The following is a 20,448-nucleotide window of genomic DNA, read 5'->3' on the forward strand; positions in this document are numbered from 1 at the left end:
GTAGTATGATTTTTTTGTCAGATCTAATCTGATTTTTGGCTATTTTGCACAGTTGATGGTATTTGTGGAGGGGGTTTTACAGGTTTGATATGTATGCCCAGCTTTAGCTCTTTGTTTTATAGTGTTTATGCTGTCTCTTGTTAGCCAGGGTGCTCATGTGGATTTGAGGTGTCTTCTATATAAATGAAATCTCATTTAGGGCAAGGTAGGGTAACTATAAAATCTTTTAAATCTAAAATTATATAAATTCTCCTTTATGCAGTTTTTATAATGTAAAAATACTAGCATGTCATGAAAGAATGAGGCATTTAGTACTGATATGTGTGTTATCCACTTCCTAGTCTTGCCTTATTAAACTCCCATTATAGGGTTAACTTTGGACCATAACAGTCATATTGACTTAAGAGTTCCAAAGGAGCTCTGGACATTTGTTTACTAACTTCATGTGCATACGAAGCCTATTTGGCAAAATCATGCTACATCACAACAGTTCAAATAAATATTCTTATTGCTTGAACCATAAGTGCTACTAAATATGTATAAATGGCAAGCAGTTTGTCACCATCTAATCTTTGCAGAGCTAGGCTTCATTAGATTGTAGGTCTTATGTTGGATTGCATAAATCAAAATAAGCACAATAAGTGTTTTTGTAAGTTTGTAAGCAGCTTTTGCTACCACACCAAAAGTTCAAGCTGCATGGAGATCTTGTCCATGTAGCTGTGAGCCTTCATATGAGAATAATTGGTTCTGCCTGTGTTGTCTTGTTTCTTGAGCTATTTTGAAAAAATATATATAATTTGTAAAAAATATAAATAAGCATTATATGAGCAACACTTATCTATTAGTTTGCACTGCACACTGGTCAGGTATTAGCACTGTTGTGCTGCCCATCAATTAAGGTTTACGTGGAGAATTTTTAGCAGCTCATATGTAACATAGTTTTGCAATTACTAATGTATTTATTAGCAGGTAATATTAGATACTTAGAAGCATATTACAGTTGATCCTAGAGAAATACCTGGAAGTGGCACTTGGGTTCAATGGCAGACCATGTTACGTGAAGATAGGGATTGCACTACCCTGACAATGAAATTCTTACATCATTTACATGGTTACATCGGTATTTCTTTTTTTTTTCCTTTCTTTCTTTCTTTATTTGTGGAAGTGGAAAAATCAGACTTGTTATTATACTTGCATTGCAGGATTCTCTGATCCTTAACAGCTGTTTTGCGCCAGAATGTTAAGTAAAGAAAGTTAGTTTGGAAGTTTTTGCACTATGCTGAAAGCCCAAGTTTCTTCTCAGTTGTGTGTCACATGCTGTGACTATATGACCTTCCTAGCATTTTGAGACCATTTGAGGACTTATATTAGTTGGGAGGTAATGTATCAGCAAGTAGGCGCGTTGTTTTCTGTTAGAGGTTTCTAACTATATTATTTGTTTTATTTTAAAATGATGGGGATTTGAAAAGTTGTTATTGTTTATAGTATACTTCATATATCAAAAATTCTGTTGTGTTCATCTGGAAAACTTGTTGCAAAACAGTGTTTCTGACTCCTGAGGATCAGATATTTTCTGTGGTAACATGGGCAAAAAAAGTGGGGTAATTTCCAATATGAGGCAAGCATTAATAAGCGTGCATGAGGGGATAGTCGCCAATGTGAAAATTAATACATGCTCAGTGAAGTGAGCAATACAGTAAATGAAACTGGTAGAAAGCACATGAAATGGGGTCAAGGCCCTTTTCTGAAATATTAGAGAAATTAAATGAATATGGCTTTGTTCTCATCACTGGGAAAGGAAAATGGGAAACTCTTATGAAGGTAAATAATTTATTTAGATATTAAGTAATTAATACACCTGCCCATTATGCATAAATCTGGGCATAGAAGTACTGCCAAATTATGTATAAAACTGAACTAATGACCATTTGTTGTAGCAATAGTAAATCAGTAGTGAAAGGAAGAAAGAGTAAATGGAGTAGGATATAAGTCTCAGGCCACTGTGTGGAGTGGGGACCCCAGAATTCTGAGTGAAATGGCAGGGCTTCATGGGAATACATATGCCAGTCAATGTGCCACTTTAGACTGGAATCTAGAATGATTAAAAGTCAGCCTGATTCTCCAACTCATGGAGGACAAGGGTCCTTGTCACATCCAGTAAATTGTATAGATTATCTATCACCAAGTATGTGATTAGTGAATTAATGAAGGGATTCTCAAAAGACCAAGAGAAATAGAACCAAAATGAGTTCAATGACAGATGCTATCACTCCAGACTCATTATTCTGCTTTGATCATCTGAAGAATTCAACTGGTGGAAGTCACCAATCAGAATTTTAACCCATTTTCATTTAGTGCCTCACAAACTATTAGGCAGAGAACTCTTCAGAAGACGGAATAGAAGTGAGATATATATGCCACAGGGTGATGACAGAGAACTTTAGATGGATATAGCAGTGAATATTTAAAGTCTTCTACCAAGACCGGTAGAGTTTCAGATGGACTGATGTTGTAGATGGTCTATCACAAAATGTAATAGTTAATAACATAGTTGATATAAGAACTGAATTGACCCTGATCATACATTTTATTAGGAAAAGCCCCCCCCCAGCACTAGTGACAACAGCGAATGACACCCAAACACATTTTGCTTGGCATGCCACTGATCCACTGAAGACCAAAATAGGGAAGTATTTTGACAAGCAACATATAACCTTTTCTTTTATACATTTCTGTATTATTTCTTAAAAAAACTTGATATGTATTGAGTGCAATTAATGGCAAATGTGCAACACGTATCACATCCCATGTTGTTTCTGCAAGCATCTGACCACCATGTAAGAACAGAAGCATGATTCATGACATTCTTCACCGAAGAAAAAAGTTGCAAAATATTAGAGTATACCAATATTACATATGACCCATTGTGATAGATTTCAGCAAGACAAATGGAAAAAATTAGATATTTCTAGCAAATTCCACCTAAAATTAAAGGAACCTGGGAATCTACAAAACCGATAAATCTGAATGCCATTTACTTGAATAGCAATGACTGAAAATGTGTTTTGTTTATTGTTTGATCTTGGAGTTGGTATACATAAGTTGGCGAGGGTGCAGGTTGGCTTGCCTCTGAAAAAAAAGGCTTCTTGTCTTTTTACAAAACCAGTTTTCAACCATTAGTTTTCTACTGAAGGGGATTTGAAAAAATGCATTTGGTAGATTGACATGAATAGGTCTGGCTAACATAAAACACAAGGAGATGAAGTTCAGATAGAAGAGTACAGAAACTAGACAGCTGATTGCAATTTTGGTCCTGAAGACGACAATTGTATAAATTAGGGAGTAAGGATAATATACGTCAAAAGCAATGCTATGAGATTTTAGAAAACTGGATTATGTAGTGCTGGCTCAGGGAGTTATGAGTATGTCATGATAATGAATACATTAAGGGAGTAAACAAGCTAAGAAAATAAACTGCATCAGGGATGACGATATGAGGAAGGAGTGAAAATGTCAAAAAAGAAGAGAAGTGTGGCTACATGGGTATATGAGGCTGGTAATTAATGCAAATGAAAGGGCCTACAATCATTGGAAAGGAATGAGACTGTCAAAAATGTAGCAAGGATATAAAGTCTACAAGGGAGTTAACAAAACAGACAACAAAAGAAACAACAGCCTTTTGTGCACCTAAGAGAAAGACTGGAGGGACAGAAATGGCCAGCCAGATCAAAGATGGGAATGAGATCAAGCAAGACTGGAAAAAAATAGAGGTGCTAAGTCTTCAAAAAAGCATAGTGAGGAAATGGTGGAATGCTGAGATCATAGCAGTGCAAGATGGGAAGAACAATGAATAGAAACCAAGAAGGAAAAAGAAGAGGTTCAAAGGAAACTTACTAACCTTAGGAAAGGTACATCACAAGGGGAAAAGAGCCTGCCTCTGACATTCCTCAGAAAGGTGTATGGTCAGACCTCCTTTCATAGATCTTCATTAGGTCCCTGGCAAGTAATGGAAAACAGCAGCTGTAGTACATTGCACAAGAGTGAGGCAGAGCAAATACAGGGTATTTTAGATTTTGTAGCTTTATAGCAGTTGTAGAAAAAGACATGGAGAGAATCCTGAAGTGATGTCTGGTAGAATATGCAAAAAGCAACTATTCCTAAGGCAGTATTAATTTGTGTTTAGAGGGAGCTGTCAGTCAAACCAGACCTAGTTTTATGACTAGATTTCAGGTAAACCTTACAAGGGAGTACCAATTGACAGAGTCTACCAGGGCTTCAGCAAGACTTTTGACTGTGTCCCACACAAGAGATTGGTAAGAAACTGGATGGGGTTGGGTTAAGACTAAAACTGAGAAACGGGATAGATGCATGGTTGTATAGTAGCACACAGAGGTTTTTGGGGAATGGGACAATGTGATGAACTAGTGACTAGTGGAGTGCCAGAGAAGAATTTGTGCTGGGCCCAGTACAGTAGTGTGTCTTTCAGCTGCATCTTACAGAGCAGAGAATAGCATCTACTTATATGCTGGTTACATAAGGATAGGTGTAGCAGTGACAGAAGAAGGAATAGTTTGGGTAAAACTGGGAAAGTCTGATTAAGTGAACAGACAGGTGGCAGATGAGATTCAGGTCAGGCAAATGCAAAGTACTTCTATTAGATCACAACATCCTTGGTTTGAGGTAACAACTTGAAGACAACAAAACAGAAAAATGAAGTATGGGTGTTGATCAAACCTGGACTGAAGACCAAATGCAAAGTGAGAGGACAGTGTCAGCTACAATATAGTCTTAATTGCTTAGATTCCAGAAGCAAAAATTAAATGCTTCCTCTCAACAGGACCTTTGTTAGACCACATGTTGACCATTACATGCAGTTTTGGTGGCCAAATAAAGAAAAAGGCATAAGGCTGCAGGTATTCAGAGGAAAACTACCAGAGAGATTTGTAGGACTGAGGGGAAAAAATATGTCCAGAGGCAAAGGGATTGGCATGAAACTAATATGGAAGAGTATGTCCAGGAAATGGGAAGTGGTTATTTTGAATGGGAAGGGCAGAAGTGGATTGAGAGGGCTTAGTCATCACACTGTAGGAAGTGACTACTCTTTGAATCCCCAAATGTAATTTTGTAACCACATGATGGTTTGTGGACCCATACTCCATCAAATCTTGACTAAAAGCTGTGTAGATGTACTCGTCAGTAAATAGTTTTGTGCTTATTTTTTCTCTTAGTCTGAAAAAGTAATACCAACTTGGTTATTAATCTATAAAAGGAAATATTATGAATCTGCATTTGTTTTTATGTTACACTTGTTCCTTAATTCCAGCAAGCTATGAAATAGACCATGCAAAGTTTAACATTTTTGTTAGATTTCTTCATAAAAATTATGGATAAGAAGCCAAGTACATTTGGATTAAATGCCATTAATTAAATACTTCTAAGTACACTTGTCCATCAGTTTCTTCACAATGAAATATCATAAGCTTGTTGCAGAATTGTGTATGTGCGTGTGCACGTATGTGTGTGTGTGTGTGTGTGTGTGTGTGTGTGTGTGTGTGTGTGTGTGTGTGTGTGCACGCGCGCGCATATGTGTGTGTTTCAGTGGAAGGTGTTGAAAAACATTACTCTCTTGAATGCTTTTATTTTATTCACAAGAAAACATTACTGCTTTTTAAAAGGCAGTGTGTCTAAAATTATCAAGCAAAAATGCATTACTGTCACCATTATGACTTTCAATCTCTTCACAATGCGAATCAGATGTGGATATATAAAGTGGAATTCTTTTGGGGGCAGTTATGTTTAGAAGCGAAGTCCAGTTACATAGTCACTATAAAATGATCATTGATTTGGCTTGTCTGAGTTAAGAATATATGTGCGTCTGAGATCAACAAATAAAAAAAAAAAATAGCTGTGGTATGACCAGTTGTTTATTTAAAACAGTAACTATGTCCAAGTTGCCCCCCACCCTAATATAATCTCACCCCCATTCAAATTAGAGCCACGTATTCAGTTGCTTCCAACATCCTCTGCCTTTCTTTGAAGTCACTCCCATCCCCTGCACATCCCTGAAAAGTTCATAGTATATCCAGTAAAGTCACTGTGACCTGAAAGTCCAGTGTGACATAATGTTTAAAACTGCTGCCTCAGCTTAGGAATATGGGGTTCATTCCTGTCCTTTGCCTCCTACCTGCATGGAGTCATATATGTTTGTACCAGCAAATAGCCTGGTTTTATGAAAGCTCCTAAAGATCTGCTGTTTTGGTTGACTGGCTGCTCCTAACTAGCTTAGAAGTCTATTGTGGAATGTTCCTCATTTTACCATCATTGTAAATAGCCTTTAACTAAGTCAGTGACCAGATAAAGTAATTTGCTTTCTCTAATTGTCTGAATATTCAAGATAGCATATCACCCATTTTGTTCATATAAAGATACACATAAATTCAAACTCATAGTATTTTTGTGGACAGTACAAGTGAGATGAAAAGACTAGGAATGTTATTAAATTAATAAACAGTGTGTCAGTTTTCTGGATCTCTATTTTAGTCACTGTGCTAAACTATTGAGTTCAAAACATCCACATCTAAGTCTTCTGTTTACATAATACTAAGATACTCAGAACTAAAATGGCATTTTGTCTCCTGGGAAAGTTTTATGTTTTCTGACCTTATTTAAAGTGCAGCTTAATGAATCTGGGAAAAGTGCCATGAATGCATGTTTCAGATTATCGACAAACAGATACAATATCCTTTTGACTTTGCTACAAAACAAATTCATTTTCCCTTTAAACTCTCTCAACTCACTTGGAGGATTTGTATCTTAATAGTGAGGACTGTCATGTGTTTAGAGCTTGAAACACACATACAAAAAATATATATATATATATATATATATATATATATATATATATATATATATATGTGTGTGTGTGTGTGTGTGTGTGTGTATACATATACTTTTTTTTTTAAATAGAGAGTCCCACAGATTGCCAGAAGTGCTGACACCTACATTCTTCTACATGGACAGAATCTATTTTAAGATGGGATAGAATGATTACATGTACATGTTATATCAAAAACTATTTATTCTGCACAGATTACAGAATATGCAGATACAATGATAGTGTGGAAGCCTGCCATTGTTAAAATTGATCACAAAACACAGCACTATGCATCTTATCACCCAAAATAATTTCTTGGTGATCTTAAAGTGGAATGAATGTATTAATAAAATGTGTTTAATAATCATATTTTTAGGATTGCATTTTAAGTTGTTTATGAGAATGAATATTTTAATTTATGGTTATTTATGCCAATAACTAATCTAAGCAAACATCTTCACCAAATTGGAAGCTATGCACTCTCCAGCCAAGATCAGACTATCTGGTCAAGAGGAAAAGATCAACACCTGTACCACACCACATGGAACACATAGCCCTCCAGAACACCCACTATCACAGCTCTTACATAAAAACACAAACCACACACCCACCTTCACAGAGGCTCTCAATAAAAATGTACCCAAACAGCAGAGACTTCCAAGACACAGCACAAACCACAGGACACATAGCTCACCTCCACAGTGTGCCCATCAACCTAAGCCACTAAGGCTAAACACCCTGCCCAGTACACTAATCATAGGTGACTCAATAGTGAGGCACACAGATATCCCACTCACTAGGTTGAATAAGGAGAACCTAACAGTCAGCTGTCTATCAGGTGCCAGAATCCGGCACATAACACATGCACTCAGGTCACTCCACAACAAGTACAAGTATGACTCTGTCATTGTCGATGTGGGTGTGAATGACCTGAGATGCACCTCCCTGGACTACATGAAAAGAGACATGGTGGAGCTCTCGGATTATGTGGCCCAGGCAGGTATGACACTAGCCCTGAGCAGTATCCTACCATCACCCAGAATGATACTGTAGTACAAACATAACATGATTGACTTAAGCAATTGGCTAAGTTTCTGGTGTCATTCTAAGGGGATCCAGTATCTGTCTGCCTGGGATGACATGATTGACAGACCCCGATGCTTTGCCAGATGTGGCCTGCATCTGTCACCCCTGGGTTTCTGGGTACTGGCTAAGACTGTTGCCACCCCTATAGTGCCTTTTTAGGTGGTGTTCGGAAGACAAAATTACCACCATAACAGCAATAAATAAATTCAATCTGAGGGTCATGCTGCTCATTGCTAGAAATCTTAATCTCAAGATGCACTCACTTGAAGCACTCCTCAAAATAGAGAACATCAACATTTGTGCTGTAACATAAACCTGGTTTAAAGCGGCAGAAAGCACCCCTGCACTACCAGGCTATAACTCATTCCACACCTTTTGGCCCTGAAACATGGACTGAAGCTCTAAAGGCAGTGGTGTCTCCATATTCATAAATGAAATGCACACCTCCAAACTAGAAGCCCAGCATAATGCATCTGAGATACTTCAGGTACAACTAACATTGGGTAAGATGGTGATCCAGGTCATAGTATAGGTCCCCTACTATGACCTTAGACTGTCACTCCACATTCCAAAGTACCATGGAATCTATCAAGGTCCAACCTGACCTGCTCTTACTAGGAGAATTCAACTACCCCTCCATCAACTGGGAAAACTAATCAAGCAACAATACACTAGCTCAACACTTCATGGAATTCGTCAGTTGCAATGCCCTGGACCAGCTCATTCTGACCCCCACTAGAGGAAGCAACATCCTTGACCTGATTATTACTAACATGGGTGACCATTGCTCTACACCAATAGTCAATCCCTCCCTGGTCAGTTCTGACCATAAACTAATCACCATGAAAATCCACATCTCACCCACACCCCCTGCAAAGGTATCCACCTTGAAAAACTTCTCCAAAGCTGAGGTGGCTAACTTCACAGCACCCATGCCAATGGAAAATATCTGCATGACTGCCAAATCATATACCAATGCACTGTATGAGCATGTACATAAATGCATGGAACTAGCCATACCCAACAGAACCAAGATGCTCTCCTCCAAAAAAGGAAGTCAGTCTGGTGGTCCCCTGCCATTAATAAACTCTACAACAGAAGGAAGAAACTGTTGCAGAATAAGGTGAAGTCCCAAGACTAGAAAAACTCACTTATTAGCCTCAACAAACAGTTGATATCCCTCATCAAATCCTCTAATGCCAGCTATGAAGACAGAATTGTGGCAGACACTAAAAACAATCAAAAAGCCTTCTATAGCTATATCAACAACCCCCATGGCAATACCCAGCTTTACTCTGAGTTACTGCACAATCGTACCTCTTATACTGAGCCAACATATATTGTGAACATACTGGCCGACAGATTAAGTGCCAACTTTACCCCCTCCCCCCAAAGGAACAATCACAATACCGGAAGAATGCCAGGCACCCGGCATTACTGCAGCAAAGGTTAAAGCTGTATTGTCTGAGGCCAAGAATGCAGCTTCAATGGGACCTGATAATATCCCTGGCTGTGTTCTACATAAACTAAAAAGTGAACTGGCACCACATATGTGGGCCCTGTTCAGTCACAGCCTCACCTCAGGCTTTGTCCCTACTAAATAGTGCACTGCCGCAATCATCCCTCTCCATAAAGGAGGGAGTGATTACAGAGCCTGAGAATTATCATCCCATTAGCCTGATAAGTCTGATATGTAAAGCTACGGAGTGCATCATCATGGACCTGATTAACAAAGCTATAGGAAATCTCCAAACTCTAGACCCCAAGCAATTTGGCTTTGTGAAAAGGAGATCATGCCTGCTCAACCTGGTTGACTTCTTTGAGTCTGTCACCAGGGCTGTGGATGAAGTTAAGGCAGTGCATACAGCCTACCTCGATCTGGCCAAGGCCCTTGATACCATTCCTCACTCAGAAATTATTGATAAACTCACCAAACTAGGCATCAACCCCTATATCACTAGGTGGGTTGCAAATTGGCTCACAGATAGAACACACAGTGTGAAAGTAGAGCACTCTAAATCAGACTGCTGACCAGTCACGAGTTGAGTCCCACAGGGATTGGTCCTGGATCCTCTCCTATTCAGCATCTAGTTCTCAGAAGTCCAGGCCAACACAGAGGGACACTGGCTGACCAAGTTTGCAGACAACTGCAAGCTGGGAGCCATTATTAACTCCCAAAGTGAAGCAGACATCCTACAGGAAGGCCTCACTGAGACCAATGACTGGTGTCGAAACTATGGCCTTAAGATTAACGCCAAAAAATGCGTCGTCATCCCCTTTGGTAAAAACTCAGTTCTCACTAATTACCACATTGATTGGAGCTCACTGAACACTGAAAGCGTTATAACAGATCTGGGGTTACAAGTTGATAGCAACCTCTCCTTCGACCACCACATTGCCACTGTGGTCAGAAAGTCCTTCTATGTGGCACATCTCATTGCCAAGGGTTTTGCATCCGGGAAGAAAGAGGTCATTGTCTCTCTCTTCCCTCATTAGACCAATCATCAAGTATAATGCCCCATCTGGCATGTATCTCACTAGACACCTGCAACAGCTGGAGTGGCCACAGAAATACCTCACTAAGAGGATCTTAGCCATTAAACATGTGTCCTATACAGACAGACTCAAAAGACTCCAGCTATTTTCTGTTTCATATTGCCTACTTAGAAGCCATCTCTGCTTGAGTTTCAAAGCTATGTCTGACCCAGCTCTGTTAGAAATGCTACATCTAAAGAAATCCCAATCCTTCCACATGTCATGCTCCAGAGACCTCAACTTCATTACCACAATCAACAGAACATTCTGGAGGGGCAGGTTCCTCACCCAGAGACTGTCCATGCTCTGGAATGGACTTCCCATACATGTCAAGGAGAGCACCTCACTGTCCCTCTTCAACAGAAATCTTGATGAGTGGATGGGTAATAGAAAGTTCACCCAGGGGATCACTCCAGTGGCTGTACTTGATAGAGGCACTGGGAACTAAAATTGGGTGGCACGATGCCAGGGCACTTCTATGGGCAAGGCTTGTAAAGGCTCCAGGACCATTAGCCTAGTACACACCTATGAACCTATGCACATTCTAGGTGATAATACTAGGGATTATGATCAGGTATCTGGTCATGACTAAACTGTTGTGTGATTGAGAAATGCATGTCAATAAATGAGGTTTGGTAACAAATCAATTTGTCCAGGGACATCTTCAGAAGGGGGTTAGACAATTAGTGGGAATTAAGAGTGCAGGAGGGAAGGAAAGGGTTAAATGGGAAAGGGGATAACTAGTAGGAAATGAGGTAGGGGTAGGGAGGGGCTTAAAGGGTTTTATGTGAGAGTAACTGGTCAAGAAACACATTTTGGCATGAACTTGATACCCGCTCTCCTTCCCTCCCTTTATTGGCGGAATGGCATTTTATCAGTTTGGGTAGGGCAGAGAAGAGGGCAGGCTTGTCCTCTTCTGTTCCCACTCTGATGTTGGATGTTCATTTCAATGAGTTGGGAAAGGAAAGTGAGCAGTCGGAGACTGCTTGGTAAAGCAAATAAGCAAGTGGAGGTAAGGATGCTGCTTATTTGGTTGGATGTATAATGAACTAAATGGGACATGAAGTGAGTGGTGGAACACTGCTTCATAAGTAAGTGAGTGGAGGTATGGATACTAATTACTAGGTCAGGATGAGCCAGGTCACTCTGTCCAGATTAGCATTACATGGATGTTTTATGCTGTGATTAAAATCAGCTATACTATGTTCCAGTCATAATTAATAAATATTACTTAACAAAGTTATGTTTACGGAAGTCTAATAAAGGTCATCAAACATCATTTGGTGTGACGTGTTTATTGAAGGGGACTGGGACAGATATGCCTTGAGAGTGAAGAGGAACAAAGACTGGGAGGTGAATTTTGACAAACATTTTGAAATAATACACTGCTAGTGACAAACAACAGGCAGAAAGGCAGAGAGATACAGAGAAAGAGAAAGTGCAAGAGATCCAAGTGTTTTATAGCTTTGAAAGCAGTAATACACCCAGTGCTGACAGAGATGCCTTTGTAATAAAAGGTGTTCCAGTGTACTACATAAACAAAGAAAAATATGAAAAAAGTAGCAGCGTAAAGTATTTTAAAGCATTAAGAGTTGTTTCATACTTAGCACTGCTTCACAGACAATGGCCAGAAGTGAAGTGTATATCTGATGCTCTAGCAACTTGAAAAAAATATTACACTTCATGCTGCCTCTCAAACACAAAATATGGCAGTCAGAAATATTGTACACAACTTAAAGCTGTTTTAGCTTCTTCCTGCTTGTGTGCAGAGGATGCTCTTTATGATCTAGCATTAGGCTACAGCTTAATTGGGCTGAAAGGTGAATAACAAAATGTTGTTAAGCACTTTTCGTATATCAGAAAGGTGTTTAGCAAAATTGCCCTTGTCTTGAATTCTGAATTTAACTCCAGTTCTCCATGCACTACATATTTATTAATTTTTCTTGATCAGACAAGTGTTATTACTGTTATTATTATTTTAATGTACATATATTTATGGTGTAGTTTGAGATCCAGGGTGCTATGCATATTGACTAGGATTAATTTCCCTGATTTTTGTTTCAGTATATATTATGGGATTTTTTGCATCCAGCTGAGCTGCTAGCAGCTCAGGCAGATGGGATTGAATTTAATATTTCATCTGAAGGTTAACACCATAGGAGCGAAACAGCCGCAACCCCATCCCACACTACAATCAATATTAGAAACTGAATACAAATACCTGGTACAGGGATAGAACTGACAGCCTTCCTATCATCCTAGTATCAAAGGCAAATACCCCATTTCTTAAAGCACTGACAGCAATGCCAATACAGATCAATATATTTCTACAAGCCACTGATTTCATGTATGTGTTACTTGGTGTATATATAATGGAAACTTTCATAAAAAGTCATAACAACAGGGTGCACATAGGAGTATCCTAAACAAATGATCACAGAGATGTTAAGATGCCTAGCCTTATACACCTTGAAGAAGACAAACTTAAAAGTTCCTGCACCCTATTCAAGCACCTCCCAAACTGAGCAGGGATGTAAATGATAATCCTGGTGTAAATTTTTGTCTACCCATCCAGTCATGAAGAGCAACCTAAAAGGTAACCAAAGTAGTACTTTGTGTGACCTATACTGGTAACTTATTCCATAGACTGGGAGTATATTGAGTTAGGAACCCATCTCTCCTGTAAGTCTTGGTTATTTATTGATCTAGATTTAAGTACATTGTGTATGTGTTTATAGACCCACTGGTTTTGTGCAGAAATAAGATTCAAATAGGAGTGGTCTTTCATGGCTTGAAAAATGAGACACAAGTCACCTTGCAACAACCTGTAGCCTACCGAATATCTGGAAAGTCAGGCAAATCTATCAGAGTACTTCTGATGAAGTCTCACTTTTTGAGATGAAAGCACTCAAAAGGTTTAATAAAAGTGTTCTGTATATCGTTTATGTGCCTCAGATTGTCCTTACAGATTTCAGCATTTATTAGTTTTATTAAAAATCTATCAGAGTAGTTAAAGAACTTAGGACCTTTAATTTTCTTGTTTAGAAATGTTTCTGGGTCTTTCCAGTTGAATGAGATGCTTGGATATGTACATACTAAAGGGGGCATAGAATTCAGGGCATCGCATAAAGGAAGAGTACAGAGGTAGGATGACTTCTTTGGGTCTTGAAGATATATGCTTGGAAATTAACTGGGTGAAATATAAGGATATTCTGACTGGTAAAATCATGATGTTCAAATGATAGAAAGTTAGCCACATAAGTACCTAAGTCTCTTCTGACCATTTCTGTCTGAAGAGAAGTACTATTTATAGCATCTGAGAGGTGGAAACAACCTTTCTGCTAAATGCTACTATGCTGTCTTGTTTTCATTTAGTTTGAGTCCATAAATAAACTTCCAAAAAAAGTATAATCCAGCACATGGCCAGGGTAATATAAAACATTGTTTAATGAATAAACGGTAAGTGCTTTCACAAAGAACCACCCTCACTTCTTCAGACCTTTAATAAAATACAGAAATCGTGCCTCTTATTTTAAAAAACAATCCTCCAATCCCACTGGGAAAGAAAATGGCATCATGCTGCTTGCACGTGCTACAGAACTTAAAGTAACATTGTCACTTGACATATGAAACATAGTTAGTTGCATTACATTCTGTTTAAAGCAACATTGCTTATTTTCTTTCTGCATAGACCTGCTTCTATTACAGCTAAATACTTTCTAACTATACATAAGAACAATGCTGGTCTGCTAAGATCATGAAACATTTTTATATTAAACAACTTTTTATATTACCCTAGCCATGTGTTGGATTATACTTGTTTTTGGAAGTTTATTTATGTTGTCGCTGTGTGGGCAGCCACGGTGATGCCATGGTTAGCATTGCTGCCTCACAGGAAGAGGTTCTCCCATTTGATCTTTGGCTGGGATGCCTTCTATGCGGAGTCTGCATGTCCTTCCTGTGGTCGCGTGGGTTTCCTCCAGGTGCTCCGGTTTCCTCCTACATCCCAAAGACATGCTGTAGGTGGATGTGACACTCCAAATTGGCCCTAGGTGTGAGTGTGTGCCTTTAGTGGAAGGTTGGGCACTGGGCTGGCAACTCGACACCGTAAAACTCCACTGCCAATCATGAGCGGACAGGTGATCCACTGTGTTGACCCTAACCGGAAAAAGCCGAAAGAAGAAGAAGAATTTATGTTGTCGCTGTGTAATCCATTTGTCCTTGGATTTGGTGGGTTTATTCTGTAGTTTGAGACCATGTTTGATACACTATGAATGTACATATTCCAGTCCTTTGCTAGATCTGTTTTGTATCAGTGGATAAGTGGATAACAGTACCCAGTTTGCATTTATCAGCAAACTTGATCAACCACACTCCTGGAATATTGGCTTTGACTTCTGCAAAATAAAGGCCAACCAAGAGAGGGGTCAGAAGTGATCCCTCGGGTTAGAGCCAGATCATTGTCAAATGGGGAGCTAATCAGGATAATGGACCCCCCCCCCCCACACACACACAGCCACTCTGGTGTCCCATTACTCCCCAATTAACTGTATTGTACAAAACTGTCAGCATGCATTGTATTCTTTCTTTAATTTTGAAATGAAGACAGAGATGTGGATTTAATTTAAAACTTTGAACTTATTTATCCTTTGTTGACCAGGTTAGCCCCACTAGGCTAGTAGCCTCTTTTCAGAGGAGACCTTTGGTATTTTTTATAGTACTATGGAAATTTGGCCAGGGCATTGTGATAATTCTCCCTACTCCTTTCAATAGCTCAGGTGGATGTAAAAGATCTCATAGTGCCTATGATAAACACAGACAGATGGGACCTCGGTTTAACATCTCCTTCAAAGAATGGCACACTCAGAAGAGAAGCAGAGTGGGATCTAGATTATCTAAGTTGCTTATGTCTGCATAAATGTGTCCTGCTATGAACCTTCCATTGCCTTGCATATAAAGGAGGTGAGGCTGATGGGTTTATAATTACCTGGGTAAGGTGAAGGGCTACCGTTGTACAGGGGAGTGATAGTGACTGTCCTGCAGGCATCATAAACAAACCCTATAGATAGCCTGAGGCTGTGCAGTTAAAGTAGTGGCCCAGATACTGCATACTTGACACTGATAAGAAGGAAGCATGGTATGTTGTCTGTTACCACAGAAGTATTGTTTTTAACCATCGACAGGGATTCTAAGACTTACTTCAAAATGATTATAGAGAAAACTACATTTGCAGGGATAGTGCGGGCACCATTGTGAGTGGGTGGGGCAAAGTTAGCATTAAATTTGTCTGCTAATATATTAGCTTTATCCTTGGGGTCAGGATGGGTGATATTACTATGGAGAGGCTTAGTGCAGTTCTGGATATTAGTCCTTAATTTTCTCGCATAACTAGAAAAAAAAAAAAAAAAAGAAAAAACATTTGTAGTTTCCCTTGGAATCTGTAGCAACCATACATTACCAAACAGTAATGTAGTTCATTACTCAGCTTCACATTTTCTTAACAATTTTTAAGTTCCTTGCTGGCATTTTTAACTTTGAGAGATGGGGATTTATTGCAACCTTTCATTAGTTTCCTACTTCTATTGTACAGTTTATCAATACAGGAGTTCTATCAGAAAGGCATATTCCTTTATTTGCAGTTAAATTTAGGGAGGTTGGATATTGACTTCCTTTATTTACAGTTATATCTGAGGCAAATGTAAAATGACATTCCTTTATATACAGTTGTATTTGAGGCAGATGTGTACTGCCACTCCTTTATTGACAGTTATATTTAGGGCAGATGGGTACTGACATTCCTTTATTGACAGTTATATTTTGGACAGGTGGATACTGACCATAGGATCAAAGGATCATGAGACGTTACTAGGCTATTGGCCCTGAGGCCCTTTTAAGCCTAGCCAAGAGTTTAGTCCATGTTTAGCCAAGTCAGCATCTAGTATCCCTGTCCAGCAGAGACATGAGTGGAATCTCAGGAATGTATTTTCTGTTTCCCTTCCAGTTATCCAGGTTGTGCTTAAAAAGGGGTAAAGAGGCATTCTGCTGGATGTGGAGAGGAAGTCTGTTCCACAGATGGGAGACATCTGGGACACAGATCTGTCCTGGCAGCAAGTCCAGGTTGAGGCTGCAAGTGCAGGTTAGTCAAGTGGAGCTTGACTTGCGCATATTCAGCAGTCCCATCAAGATGGGGTCTGAGATCACCTTGTATGCCAGACAGAGGTCACCTATGAGGAGTCTGTATGAAACTGAGTAGATGGATAACTCTTTTAGCCTATCTGTGTATGGTAGATTTTTGAGGCCCTGAATTCTCCTGATGTGGAACCTCTGGTCTCTCCAGCTGCTTCATGTCCTTTGCAAGGTACATGCTGAATGGGGCATTGTACTCAATATTGGGCCTTATAAGGGAATAATGCTGGGATGTTATGACCTCCTTGTCCCTGGATGAGATACCCTTACCTATGAGGTGGGCCATGTTGAAAGCTTTCCATGCAATGGAAGCAACATGGTGGTCAAAAGTCAGGTTGCTATCAACCTGGGTGCCCAAATCCCTCACAAGTGATTGTGTGCTTAGGACGTTGTTAATAATGTGATAATTTGTGGGGATGTCACTCTCCCCAAAGGGGATGATGATGCATTTTTTGGTATTCAGCTTGAGGCTATGTTTCTGGCACCAGTCATTTGTTTGGGTGAGACCCTCTTGGAGGATGTCCACATCACTAGGGGAATTGATGACATAACCCAGCTTGCAGCCATCTGCAAACTTTGTCAGCCATAGCCCAATAGTTTTGGCCTGCATCTCGGAAAATAACCCAAATAACAGAGGCCCCAAGACCAAACCCTGGGGTATGCCAGTCGTTACAGGTCTACTGCTTGATGTGGCTTCCCCTATTTTGTCTAGATGGGTTCTTTCAGTGAAATAGTTAGCTACCCATTTGGTAAGATACAGATTAATGCCTAGTTGACAGAGTTTATCTATTATGCCCAAGTGGGGAATAGTGTCAAAGGCTTTGGCCAGGTCAAGGTAGGCAGTGTGCAACGTCTTCCCCTCATCCATATCTGCTGACTGTCTCAAAGAAGTCAACCAAATTTAACAGACATGACCTCCCCTTGACAAAACCAAACTGTGTGGGATCAAGTGTTTGGAGATTGCCAATGTCCTTGTTAATGGGGTCCATGATAATCTGTTCCCTGGCCTTGCAGATCAGCCAAGTTAGGATGATGGATTTATAATTTCCTGGATCGGTGGATGCTCCACCTTTGTGCAAAGGGATGACAGTGGATGTCCTCCACTCAGCTGGGACAAAGCCAGTACTTGGGCTTTGGCTGACTACAGTGCCTAATGATACTGCAAGCTCCTGCCTTCATGTAGGATGCAGCATAGGACGTATCCTAGGATGTTATTGGGTCCCATGGAGGCAGTATTTTTTTGCTTTGAGATAGCAGTGATGACCTATTCCCTAGCTACAAGGGGAAGGGGGCAGGTACTAGAATGTTCTGATTTACTGATGGGGGAAAAGGGGTGAAGTTTTCACTGAATCTGTCAGCCAGCAAGTTTGCTATATCTACAGCATTTGCATATGTGGTGTCCTTGACCACTGGTTCTGAACAGATCTGGGTGCTTCCTTTGAGACTGCAGACATATGTGAAGAAAGCCTTATGATTGTTTTTAGTAGATGTTGCCAGTTTGGACTCAAAAGTTTACTTTGGAGGACTTAACTAGTGCTCTTCTTTGCTTTTTCAGGCTAATGAGACATTGCTTCCAATTGGGCACCTGCTCTTTCTTGGTCCTGGACAGTAATTTTTTCCTTTTGTTATAGAGTTTATTTATTGCAAATGTCCACCAGACAAGTTTACTCTTCCTTGTGGAGGATGATTTAGTCCTGTCCGGTTTTCCTGATTTCATGCATCTATATAAATGCTCGTATAGTGCGTAAAGTTTTGGATCCTGGTACCAGTTCCTAGAGAGGGAGAGTTGGTTGTGAAGCAGTTTATACCATGCCTCAGGAGGCTGTAATCAGCTTTGGAGAAGTTTGTTTTGTTTTACCCTAGCGAGAGGGAGTCAGAGAAGATGGAGACTTTGAAAGTGACCGCTTTATATTCTGCTCTTACCAGGGAAGATTATACTACAGGGTTGTTGCAGTGATTACTCATGATGGTTAATACCAAGTCCAAGATATTATCACCTCTTGTGGGGGTATCGACTAGCTGTTCCAAAACATTTGTATTGACAAAATCGAGGAACCTTTGGGCATTTGTGTTTTGGCATGAGTAGTTCTTCCAGTCTATGTTTGGGTAGTTAAATTCACCCTGGATCAGGGTAAGTGGTTGAATCTTGATAGATTTGAAGTGGTACAGATAGGTAGATTGGGCATCTTGAGTCATATTTGGGGGCCAGTAGCTAGCTATGCTTTGTATAGGGGTCTTGTCAATGATTAACTGCATCAAGAGTGTCTCCTGTGTGTCATACTGTTTAACCAGCTTGGAAGTGTGTATGTCTTTAATATATACTGAAACCCCACATCCTTTGGCTTTACTGTCCACAGCTTGGGGTCTGAATGTATGATAGGATGAATAATGAGGTACAGCTGGGGTGCTCTCCACAACTTTGAACCAGGTTTTTGTGACTGTGTAGATGTCAGCATTTTCCAGGGTTAAGAATGCTTGCAATGAGGGAAATTTCATGTTTAGACTTCTAGTCTTTATCAGCATGACCTTTAATTTGCATTTTTTTTGAAATTTTTATGTTGGCAGTTTTAACCTCATCACTTTTTCTAAAAAAGGCACCATGGGGGAAGCAAGTGCCTTTGTCAGTAGCCTGAAGCCCAAGTGATACAGATGCAGGCCATATCTAGCAAAGCAATGTGGTTTGTCAATCATATCTTCCCAGTCTGTGATGTACTGGATACCCCTGGAATGACAACAGAAACTAAGCCAATTGTTAAAGTCAATAATTTTCTGTTTGCATTGAGACATCATTCTGGGTGATGGTAAAATACTGCTTAAGGCTAGGGACATACCCACCCGGGACAAATAATCCGTGAGTTCAATCATGTCTGTCTTCATATAGTGCAGGGAGGTACATCTCACGTGATTCATGCCGATATGAACTAGGATAGTCATAACAGCATCTGTTGTGAGAGACTTGATTGTGTATGTGATATGGTGGATTCTGGCCCCTGATAGACAACTAATTGTGACTTTCTCCTTATCCAGCCTGGTGAGAGGCACATCTGTGTGTCTCACATTGGAGTCTCATATGACTAATATGTTGGGTTTATGGTTAAGCCTTAGTGGCTGTGAGACACAGGCGTGTGAACTATGCATGGTGTGTGGTGTGTAGGGCTGTGGAAATCGCTTGTGTTTTTGCCTCAGAGGTCTCCATTATTTGGGTATGCTTTTGTTGAGGATCTCTGCATATGTGGGTGTTGTGTAAGTGTGGGTGGTGTTTGAGGTGTAATGATTGTGATGCCAACCTTCTCAATGCCAGATATACTGGTTTGTGAGGGAGAGAGCATAGACTCTAGGTTCCTAATGTATTGCATCACTCGCAAATTGTGTTCCTAGGTGGTAATAGTAGATGGTTGTCTGTGTACATGAGGCAATTGCTACACTGTCTCAGGATGCCCATATCAACCAGAACGGCAGGAGAAACTGTAGGAAATTGCCCATCCATATTTGTCAGAATCTGAAGGAGAAAGGCTATGGAGAGCTAAGGGGTAGGCCTAAAGCCCAAGTGCTTAAACTAGAACTAAGAGACTTAGAATAGCACTTACAATTTAAACAGGCTATAAACAAGCAGTAACAGTAGCAACAGAAAAGATGCAATTGAACATTTTAGAGAACAAGCAGCAGCAAGTAGCAGAAAAAACAAGATGAAGTAATAGAGTAGGAGGAGGAAACACAAATACAGTAAAAGCAGTTGAATAATGTTTTTTTGTTTGTTTGTTTTTTTT

This window comes from Protopterus annectens, chromosome 10.part0, assembly GCF_019279795.1.
Source record: "Protopterus annectens isolate FY-2018-M chromosome 10.part0, PAN1.0, whole genome shotgun sequence".
Lineage (NCBI taxonomy): Eukaryota > Metazoa > Chordata > Ceratodontiformes > Protopteridae > Protopterus > Protopterus annectens.